This window comes from Muntiacus reevesi, chromosome 14, assembly GCF_963930625.1.
Source record: "Muntiacus reevesi chromosome 14, mMunRee1.1, whole genome shotgun sequence".
In the NCBI taxonomy this organism is placed as follows: Eukaryota; Metazoa; Chordata; class Mammalia; order Artiodactyla; family Cervidae; genus Muntiacus; species Muntiacus reevesi.
In genome coordinates this window covers 44,423,498-44,435,625 of record NC_089262.1, presented here as the reverse complement: position 1 = coordinate 44,435,625, position 12,128 = coordinate 44,423,498, and positions in this window count along the sequence as shown.

Sequence of the window (12,128 nt, the reverse complement as noted above, 5' to 3'; positions counted from 1 at the left end):
GCCATCTCAGAAAGAAAAAGGCCCCGCAAAATGGCGTGCCTAGTTTTTATGGACTGAGTAACTTCATAGGCTAATGAGTGGGAGGATTATTCTAACAATTTTGCAGAAGGGGTGGGAGTTTCCAGGAATTGGGCCACTGCCCAATTTTTGACCTTTGACGCTTGACCTTGGAACTGTCATGGCACTGATGAATGTGTCACTTAGCTTGCTGACGTGTTACCATGAGCGTACGTGCTGTTAGTCGCTCACTCAGGTCTGACTCTTTGCAACCCCATGGACTGTAGCCCACCAGGCTCCTGTGTCCATGGGGATTCTCCAGGCAAGAATACTGAAGTGGGTTGCCATGCCCTCCTCCAGGGGAATCTTCCCAACCAGGGATTGAACCCAGGTCTCTGGCATTGCAGGCAGATTCTTCACCGTGTGAGCCCCCAGGGAAGCCCACAATGAGCATATACTGAGGCTTAAGGTCTAGTGGAAGTTGACTTGTCCCCCACTTTGGTCCTTTTTGGTTCTAATCATTTTATATCATGCCCTTGCGCTGTGTCATTCTTTTTAAGTTTGTGCACTGTCCCCTTCTCTCCTGTTTCAATGTGAGTCAGCAATAATCTCTTCATCATTAAAATTTGGATAACAGCACTTCCCTTGCAGAGTGATTGTGAAAAGCGGAAATAGGGTCCCAATGTGCACAGCGTGAATCAGACATTAAGCAATTGTGACTATAGTTATTTAAATAGAGCTGCTGCTCTGGGATGATGCAAGGTCAGAAAAGGAATGTGAACTTTCCAGAAGAGCCTGGCTTTAGACAAGATCTAAGCAGCAGACATAAACATTTGGGAGGAATGGTATGAGGGACATGCTGTTACTGCTGGAGCCTCTGCTCCAGTTCAGATTGGTTTTCCCCTAGATTCACATGTACCTGGGGATTCCTGGCAAAGGTTCCCCCACCCTCCACCCTGGGAAAGGGTTTTCCATATGGAAATCAAGTCTGGTATACAACTTGATTCAGATTGAAATATGATAACCCCCACACTTTGGTCCAGATCAGAATGTTTCTGGCCTTGCCCCCAGGGACTATATCCCAAAGGAGAGGAAACAGTAAAAAAAGTAAGAAGGTGACCATACTGGACTGCACAGTGGCAGCTTTATCAGAGGAGAGCACAAGGAGTTACGGTGCCTTCTGACTGGGACTGGGAAATGGGTTGGAGCCCAGAGTGGATGGAACTGGGCTTAGACCACCTCAGCCCCACCTAGGAAGACAGATGTGGAGGCACCACAGTCAGGAAGCATATGAGAGAGATCAGTAATGAGTAATAAAGGCTTTGAAGCATGGCTATCCCAGCTCAGTGCCACTGATGTCTCCAGTGGAGATGCATACCTAAACACACGGTGGTGATCCCAGTGGTGATCCACCGGGAGCCACAGAGGAGGAAAGTTGGGTGCAGGAGTCCCATGGTAGCTGAGAGGGCCATGTGGGAGGGCATACATGGCCATCCCCAGGGATGCCCATGAACAGCTGGGGGGATGCTACAGAGTTGGCTAGGGAGCAACTAGACAAAACTTGTGGCTTACTTTACTTTGGCCCCAGAGTGGTATAGCCAAGGCAACTCTTTGAACACAAATTCATCACTTCCCCTTGGACACTGCAGAATCACTTCAACGCCAAGTTAAATCATTAGAAGCACATGTATTACACTGTGCCTTCAAGAGATCGTGATTTAATGTTATGACTTTGCCTTTTGCCAGAGATAATTAAGAATGTTTTCATGTAGATATAAAACTGCCTATCACGACAGTTTTTATTATAATGTTTAAAAACCCTATTATATAAACAATCCTCCTAATTAATTTCTCTTAATATGCTGGGAGTGTTTGTTCCTCATGTTGGACTAGTATACTTCCTTCCTTCCTTCATTTTCTTTCTTTCTTTTTTCTTAAAAAAACAGCTTAATAATTTATTAAATTTCTCTTTCACCTTGACCACTAGGACAATAACAGTGAAATGTGGTACACAATTGGAGTAAGCTTGGTGTGGAGAGACTTGATGGTAAAACCACCTCCTACTCTTCATCTTCAACATGGCTCTTGTTTTGGTTGTTTTTGTTATCATTGCTATTTTTATCATTAGTTTATGCTGATGTGTCTTTCTAGTAAGTCGCTTTTTAAGTGACTTGTTGGAAGTAGCTGGAATTTACTTAATAAATGGACTAATTCCTGAAAGAGTAGGTAAAGTGTAGGTAGATAAAGTGTCAGAACCGAGAACTCATTATTTAAACCTCATATTGTTTTTCTCTGAGGCACATAGAGTTGAGAATAATGCTGCCCTTTCTCCAACGTATTTTCATCTGAGGCAATTCTTTGTTCTGTAAAATAGATTTATTTTCTTTATCAGACAGAAATGTGGGCAAAAGAAAATAATCTCATTGTGTATGATTCCTGACACGATACCAAGGGCTCCAGACTACGGTGAAATTTGGCTTTAGGAATGACCTGGGAAACCTTTCTGGTTTTGGACACTTGTTCAAAGAAAACCTGTTTGAAATCATTCACTGCCGTTCATTCCTCAGTGGCAATACAGACATGCTCTTGTTCCGATTTTTATGTTAGTGTTGAACAGCAAAGGGCTGGTGTTTGGGTTCCTACCCTGCTTTTATTTTTTTAAAAAAGAAAAAAAGCTGTATTAAATGATAACACTTACTTATTGGTGTCAGTAAGTCTCTGTTTACAGAAACAAACATAAGTTAGTGTCCAATTCAAAGAGCTTCCATAGGTGAACATACCTGTAGAACCATGATCAAGATCAAGAAAAGAAAATCTACTAGCTTCTGTTACTTACCCTCATACCCCACCCAGTTCCTAGATCCCTCCAAAAGGAAACATAACTCTGCTTTCTGACACCATTGATTACTGCTTTGCTTGTTTTTAAAGTCTGAAAATGTAATCATTTAGTATATTCTTTTCTGTCTAATTTTCATGAAATTCAGCCTTTGTGTTGCAGGTAGTGATTAATCATTTTTATGACTCTATACTAATACTTCAGTATATGAATATACCACTGGCGGACTATAGTCCATAGGGTCGCAAAAAGTTGGACATGATTGAACGACTAACACTTTTAACTTTCACCACAAGTCATGTATCCATTCTACTGTTGATATCCACTTGGGCTGTTTTAATCGCTGTTTTAAATTGCTGGCTCTTAAAGAGAATGCTGCCGTGAATATACATATCTTTAAGTGAACACTGTTGTTGCTCAGTCACTCAGTCATGTTTGACCCTTTGCCACACCATGGACTGCAGCACGCCAGCTTCCCTGTCCTTCACCATCTCCCAGCGTTTGCTCTAACTCATGTCCATTGAGTCGGTGATGCTATCCAAACTTCTCATCATTTGTCATCCCCTTCTCCTGCCTTCACTCTTTCCAAGCATCAGAGTCTTTTCTAGTGAGTCAGCTCTTCACATCAGGTGGCCAAAGTATTGGAGTTTCAGCTTTAGCATCAGTCCTTCCAATGAGTATTCAGGGCTGATCTCCTTTAGGATTGACTGGTTTGATCTCCTTGCAGTCCAAAGGACTCTCAAGAGTCTTCTCCAACACCACAGTTCAAAAGCATCAATTCTCCAAGGCTAAGCCTTCTTTATGGTCCAACTCTCACATCCAGACATGACTACTGGAAAAACCATAGCTTTGACTAGATGGACCCTTGTCATCAAAGTAACGTCTTTGCTTTTTAAGTGAGCATAGGCGTGCATATCTTTGTGGATATACCTAGTTGTTCTGGGTCATAGCTATTATATATGATCAACTTTAGTAGATACTAGAAAACAGTTTTCCACGTGACTGTACCAATTTCCACACTCGCTAGCAGTACATACGAGTTCTAGTTGTTCCACATCCTTACCAGCTCTTGTTATTGTCATCATGTAATGGCCACTATGAAATCATCATTGCATGACTATGTCATGTTAGTCATTCTTGTAATAACTGATAAAGCGGAACACTTCTTTTAGGTTTATGGACTATTTGGGGAGTGCTGTTCTAATCTTTTATCCATTCTTTTGCTCTACAGCAATGCCATAAAGATTCTTTCCTATATTTTCCTTAGAAATTTTATTTTTTGTTTTGTTTTACATTTAGATCAATAGTATGGAATTGTGCATAGGGTACAAGGTAAGATTTATTTTTCCCATAAAGATATACAATTGATTTATTACAAAGACTATTTTTTTGCCACTGCTCTACAGTGTTACTTTTGTCATAAAATGAATGGTTCATATGTACCAGGATCTGTTTCTGGACTTTTCCATTTAACATATTAGTCATCAACTAATATGGTTTTAAGTTGAAACATTGGTCATACTATCTGGTACTCTATAGAGTGTCTGACTGCAGTTGCCCTATAGCCTTAGATAAAGGTCTGTGAAAGTGAAACCAATTAATGCAGAAAATCCACTCCAAATAGAACCACCAGAAAGAATAGTAGCTATTTTGTTCCTCCTATTCCCTTATTTCTAAAATGGGAAAAGAAATCTATCCAAGTGTGCTGAATATCTTCTGTTTACCCAGCCAAATCCTCTCTCCATCCTTCTCCACTTGCTATGCCTATGGAGATTTCTACATTAATGGGCTCCCTTGCCTTAAAATTTTCATTTGGTTAAGTTTATGGGGAACAAGGACTTGAGGATGAAGAAAAGTGAGGTCAGGTATTTATTCCCTTAGCTATCTTCCTATAGGCTGATTGATGATCTCCCTAATACAGTACCTGAGGAATGTCCCTCTCTACACAGCCATCTTCTTTCAGATACCAATGATCACTCCTTTCTCTTGTCCCAGGCTGAGGGTGTCAACAGTATTCTATCATTACTAGCCCCAGGATACCACACTGGGCTTCTGACACTGCATGACTAGAGGAATCTGTGTTCCAGACAGGAGAATGGGGGCAGGACCCAAGGAAGAGATAAAGGGCATATGTCATTCTTCTCTTGATGAAGTTTCCTAGAAGTTTCCATATGACACTTCTGCTCATATTTCATAAGCCAGAACTTGGTCATTTGGCCAAAGCTAGCTGTAAAGCTGAGAAATGTTTTAGATAGCTAGTGGTTATGTGAGTCCCTCAGTCATATTCAACTCTTTGTGACCCCATGGACTGTAGTCTGCCAGGCTCCTCTGTTCATGGAATTCTCCAGGTAAAAATACTAGAGTAGGTTACCATTTCTTCTCCAGGGTATCTTTCCCATCCAGGGATTGGACCCAGGTTTCCCACAATGCAGACAGATTCTTTACTATTTGAGCTACCAGAGAAGCCCTTTAGATAGCTAAGTGCCAAACTAAAATCTTACAAGTTAAGAATAATAGTTTCTACCACCCATACCATTTAGCTCAAGTCTAGTCATTAAACATATATTTGATGCATACTGGGACACTCACTTTTCTGAGATAGAGAGATGAATAAGAATGGCCCTGGTCCCGTCTAATTCAAGACAGAGATTCCTTCCTCCATCAAATGACCATGTCAGTCCCTATGCCAGGCATTAGGGATTCCAGAGTGCACAAGACAGTGTTGCTATATAAGACATCAACAATGGCTATGTATGTCTGGTATAGCTGTTAGTCAATACAGGTTACCCGGGGGAGGTACAGCAGAGAACAGAAGAGGAGGTCTGTCTCTGAATGAAGTCCATGACTTTGCACGTGAACCAGGAGACAGACCTTCCAGGCTCAGACACAACATGAGGAAGACACAGGGTGTGAAACGACAGTATTTCAGGAAGCAGTAAGGATTCCAGGGAGCCTAAAAACATAACCTATATAGATGAAAGTGGGTAAAAGCAAGGCTAGTCAAGTCCACAGTGGCCAAGAACGGCAGGATCCTGTGGGCCAAGAGCAGATACTTGACAAATACCTTTTCACCCCACCCACCAACCTCTTCCATGGTACATGCCCATGGAGAGCTTCCAATTAGTCACAAATGAACAGTAATATCAAATCTGGAAGTACATCAAGCTCAGGCCCAAGTTATATCCTTCAGGAAATTTACTAGAGATCTGAATCTTGAAATTTCAGCCTCCCTCTTGGCTTAAACAATCTGATGAAATTCTGGAATAACTTGCTTGGCCTGATTCATTCCCAACCTTGGGAAGAAAGACAAGCAGGAGAGGGGAGGGTATCTGGGAGACTCTCACTCCCACCCAGCATCCAGTGTTTAGAAATGGCTTCAGACTGTTTGTTTTGCAATAAGCACAAACATTTAAAATGAAAAAAATTTTTTTTCTCTCCCCACAGGCATATTCTAGAAAAGAAGAGCAGAGGAATGGGACTTCTCTGGTGGGTCCAGTGGATAAGAATCCACCTTCCATTACTGGGGGACACAAGTTTGATCCCTGCTTGGGGAACTAAGATCCCACATGCCACAGGGCAACTAAGCCTGTGAGCCACAACTACAGGAAGTCTGAACACTGCAACAAAAACCCAACGCAGGTGATTTCTTAAAAAGGAGGAGGAAGACTGCAAAGGAAGGAGCATTACACATTTTCATAAGCATCTATAATGCATCAGATATTATTCGAGGTTCTGGATGAGCAAGTGCTGTCCCTAAGGAGTTCATATACTAATAGAAGGGAAAAAATGCTTTCAATAGGCTTACCATCTAAAATATTTCAGGTATTGATAAGTATACTATGAAGAGGCTAAAAGAGAATAATATGGTAAAGAGTGACTATTTCGTTAAGGCATGAAGAAATTCCCTCTAAGAGTGGACATCTGGGTTAAGACCTTGTATTAGTCTCCTACTGCGGCTGTAACTTATTGCCAGAAACTTAGTAACTTAAAACAATAACACAAACTTATTGTCTCACAGTTCTGGAGGTCAGAGGTCCAACAAAGGTGTAACTGGGCTAAAACCAAGTTATCAGGAAGGCAGCCCTCCTTCTGAAGGCTCGAGTTCCTCGCCTTTCCCAGCCTTTAGGAGGTGTACTCATTCCTTCACTGTTGCTTCATCCTGCAACTTCAAAGCCAGCAGAAGGCAGAGTTGTACCTTCAAATCTCTGATTTTGATACTTACTCTACTGTCTCCTTCATTCACTTATAAGGGACCCTTATGATTACCATGGACCCACTGAAATAATCCAGGACAATCTTCTCATTACAAGATTATTAATCACATCTGCCAAGGCCCTTGTATAAGGTTCTAAGGATTAGGATGTGGGCATCACACTAGGTACCATTCCCACACTAGGTGTGATTCTACCAATCACAGACCTACATGGTCTGTGCATGGTCTGTGCAGCTTGCAAAGGCAAGCTGCAAATCTTAGGAAAGAGCATTTCAAACAGATGGAAGAGTAAGTGTAAAGGCCCTGAAGTCAGAATAAACATAGCATTCTTAAGGGATGGAAATACAGAAAGGAGGTCACATCTCCAGAGTCCAGTTTTCTCTGCTGTAGTTTGGAAAGGCGACTTCTCCTATGGACCTGTCACATCTGAGAAAGCAGACAGGGTACAGCAAGCCATCCCAGCTAGGAAATACAGTTGGCAGATATTTGCTTGTAGATATATCTACTTTGCAGCCTATGTTTTGCCAAATTTTTCAAAACTTTATACTCTATTTTTTAAAACATAAAATCAAGTGTTGTTTTTAATACCTTTGAAACCATTCACTGGAAATACCCATCTTTTGATTTCATGTTGGAATCCATCAACATTGATTTTTAAAAATATACCATTTGTTGTTTCTCAACCAGTAGATAAAATCTATAGCTGGAGGAAGGTAAAATATTAAGGATGAAGTGGTATTTTTGAGAAAATTTAGAGTATTTAGAACACATGTTTCTTTTCCCACATGAAAATGCAATTTAAAAAAAAATTACATAATACCATTTAAACAGTGAAGTAAAATAAATCAAAAAGCATTCTACAAGTCTCCAAGAATACATGTTTTCAGTATTCCAGATTACTGGATAGCAAGTTCAGGAGAAGGTCAAAACTTAACTTTTCCAAAATTTGCTTTTTGTTTGTTGGTTATCACAACATTGAAGACTGCAATGATTTTTCTTTTGACTCAATTTCTTTTTCATCTGTGATTTCTTCCTTCAGCTTTAGTGAGCTTAAATATCTGCTGAAATGCTATGATACACATTCTAACAGTAGCTACCAGCATCATCCTATTAGTCTTTTAAATGTGAAATTATTGCCGTGTCAGAAAGGTAGACGGATATGGAGAGGGTATAGAGTGCTGTCATCTCCTAGTGGCTCAGGGTATGCTATAAAGGGTCAACAGGGATCAACCTGCACATAATGACGTTCAGACAGAGAGCAGCCAGCTAATTGCTGGTGGTCAGTGAGTGATTGGTAGGCTGCTGAGGTCCAATTTCAAGGGACAAACCTAGCAGCTCTTCCCAGCCTGCTGTTCTTTATAAAGTAGAAACTCACTATTTTTGTCTTATTTTTATTTTATTTGTTAATTTTAATATTCCTAATATCTTTGCCACAAAATCTTTTCAACCATAATATGTAAAAGGCACTGTCATCCCCAATTTATTCTTTCCATAGGCAACAACTGTTAAATGCTTCTTTGGGTTCTCAGAATTGCCTTTCTATGTTTATAATGAAGTATAGTATTGTTTTAAATTGTAATGTACCATATCATATCTTTTCTCCCCTTGTGAATGGTCTACACTGTACACATTGTTAGACAATTTACATTTTCCACTTTGCTCAATACCCTGGGTGACCTTCCATAGCAGAAAGTCAGCGTTTTGAAAGTGCCCCCTGCAGAATAGCAGACCTCATGGTTTCTCTGTGATTCATTGCTTGTGTCTAAAGAAGAGAGTTACTGAAATGTGTCTAGACCATGGTTTTCAAGAGAAAGGAATCCATTGTATACGCAACTGACTTCATCCCAATGTATGACTTTGCTTTGGCAGTTAGTATATTATTTGCCTTATCACATCATCTGAGATAATTAAAGGACTTTGAAATATTGCTTTCATTCATCTCATGGCTTGTGAACAAAACTCTCACAAGGCTTTCAAATTTGTCATCTCAACAAATATTCACTTTGACTGCCCAGGTCAAGTAATTTCTCTAATAGAATATATTACAAAATGAGATAAAAACTTGAATCCATTACCATACATTATGAAACAAAGGGGTCATCATGCTTGTGAATTTATTGACAAAAAACTTAGAAAACATCGGTATGAATATTTTTTCAGAAATCTTATAAGGTGATAAATTATTTGCCTTTAGTGGCATATGAAAACAGAACGAATTCTCCTAGTATATTCAGTGATTTCCTCCTCAAAGATGTACCAGTGAATCCAACCAAAGGATTAAATTAAGATTTCATCAAAATCACATAAAACATGGTTTTGAACAGTGATGGGTATAAATAATGTCTAAATAGATAGTGAATTTTCCTTTTTCCCTCATTAGCAAAGCAAGCTTTGATCTGGCCTTTGTGCTCTGAGGAGACAAGGTAACCCTCCATGGAAGACATCACTCAGAATAGAGGAGGCCCTGGCCTTGAAACTTTGTATAACTAAATTAACAAACCTCTGTCTTGGGATATATTATACTCTCCTAAACAAAAAAAATGTAAATGAGAGCAACCCGCTTTTCTTGCTACCAGCAACTGCCCCAGCTAAGCCAGATTTTGCCTATGATATATGGTAGGTAGGTTTTATTATCAAGCGGATTTGTTTCATGTTATTTCATTTTATAATGGCTTTATTGAGATAATAATTCACACAGCATACAATTCACCCACACTTAGGTTTTAGTTTAAGTTTCTCAACTTCACTAAGCCTTAGCCTTTTTATCTGTAATATGGAAATAATATTTGTAAGACCCACTGATTTTTTTGAGCAAATTAATGCACTCAGGCTATTACATGGCAGCCTACCAGTCTCTTCTGTCCATGGAATTTTCCAGGTAAGAATACTGGAGTGGGTAGCCATTCTTGTTGGGGTCTGGATGCCAGGTTCTTTCACAGAACAGAGAATGGGAGGAGTTGAGGAAGTGAAGACCATTACCTTGCAAATATCTTCCGGAATGGCCTACTTCAGGGAGGGAATGTGTTAATCTCTTCAGGCAGATGGGCAGGGTTCTTTGAGGCAGCCATTATGTATGATTATATAACAAAAGCAATGAAAAACAAAGGTTAAAGTTAAAGAAACAGATCCAGCATGGAGTCACAAGTGGCTTTTCCCTGCAACACTCTTCCGACTCCAAACTGCAAAACCCCTCACTGCACCCCATGGAGGTAGGAGGGGAAAGTGGGGTGCTGCATTTGACTTTCTCCCTCTCTCCACCTCTCCCTACTTTCCAATCTTGTTCGGGTTTACTGGACAGTAGAAACTGGGCCCTTTGTTCTGTTTGTTTCCATTGATGCCCCATTCTGCTCCCCTCTTCCCACCCCTGAACCTGGGCAACTGGAGGTCTGAAGGGATGATGAGCCTGAGAAAGAAAATGGGGCCATCTGTGCAGGTCCATATGTCCAGTGAGTATCTATAGGCATGAGACATTCATATTAACCTGTATCTCTCCCAGTCTAACCTTACTTCATCACCATAAAAACATCCTCCACTTCCTTCTCGGGGTGCAGGTTTGTTACCTACTTTCATTCTTGGAAGATGAAATCTGAGGGGTTTCATAATTCGAGGTCTACTTCTTTGTGTCCTTGCTTTTCTTTGTTCTCAGACACTGTGTACACGATATGCTGCCCCAAGTGGAATGTTATAGGTTGAATAATGGTCTCTCCTCCCCAAATTTACATGTGCAAGTCCTAGCCCCCCGTATCTCAGAATGTGACATTGAGAGAAGGGTCATTGCAGATGAAATTGGTTTAGATGAGGTCATCCCATTAGGGTGGCCTCTAATCCAGTATGACCGGGGTCCTTATTAAAAGGGGAAATTTGGACACATACACAGGGAGATAAAGACAAGATGAGGGTGCTACCTCCCGTGTAGCTCAGTAGGTAAAGCACCCGCCTGCAGTGCAGGAGACCTGCGCTCAGTTCCTGGGTTGGGAATGTTCCCTGGAGAAGGAAACGGCAACTCACTCCAGTATTCTTGCCTGGAGAATCCCATGGACAGAGGAGCCTGGCAGGCTACAGTTCATGGGATCGCAAGAGTTGGACACGGCTTAGCGCTATCTTTCATTCTTTCTACAGGCCAAGGAGTACCAACGACTGTCAGCAGACTACCAGAAGTTGGAGAGAGGCCCAGAACAGATTCTCTCAGAGCCCTTAGAAAAAAACCACCTCTGGGGAATTCCTGGCAGTCCAGTGGTTAGGACTCGGTGCTTTCACTGCCAGGGCCCAGGTTCAGTCCTCGGTTCAATCCCTGGCCAGGGAGACTCCACAAGCCTCAATTAAAGAACAAAAACAGAAAAAACAACAACAACAACAAAAAAAATCCCTCAGACTTTCAACCTCCAGAACTGCAAGACAATACATTTCTGATATTTAAGCCTCCTAGTTTGTGGTGCTTTGTTACAGCAGCTCGAGGAATCTAATACACAGGGGCATATTGCGTTGTGTTGTCTTTCCAGCCTGCCGTTGTTCTGGGAAAACTTTCTCCCTCCCCACCTACTGCAAGAGCTGCCATGTTGAACAATACGACTCCAAAGCTAACTGGAATTCACTGCAAACTTGCATTTGAACCCAGGGAGCAAGTCTCCAGTGACTGAAGCGGAAAAATATAAAACTTGGCAACTGCCAACAGCTGTGTTTTCCACCACAAAGAGAAGGCCAGTCTGCCACAAGACAAAGCTGGCACCCAGAGAGGCAGAGGCGACGCCGGGAGAGCTGGCAGCTTTCCAGTCCTGGCTCGGTCAGTACCCTAGACTCCAGTTCCATCAGCCCTGGCTGTGACTTGAATTCCAGGAGAATGCCGTGACTGTCGGATAAACTCCTCTTTTTGCTCAAGCTAATTTATACAAGGTTTGTGGCACTTGTAACTCAAACTTCTAGTTAATATAGTCTCCAAAACTCATGCACTCGTATTTGTAACAGTAAGTGGAAGATTACTGTTCTAAGAAACTATGATTTTATCAGACATGGGTGCACAATTCAGAAAAGAGAGCATTAATTAAAAATAAACTTAGAGAAAAATTATAGAGTAAGTTTTGTTGG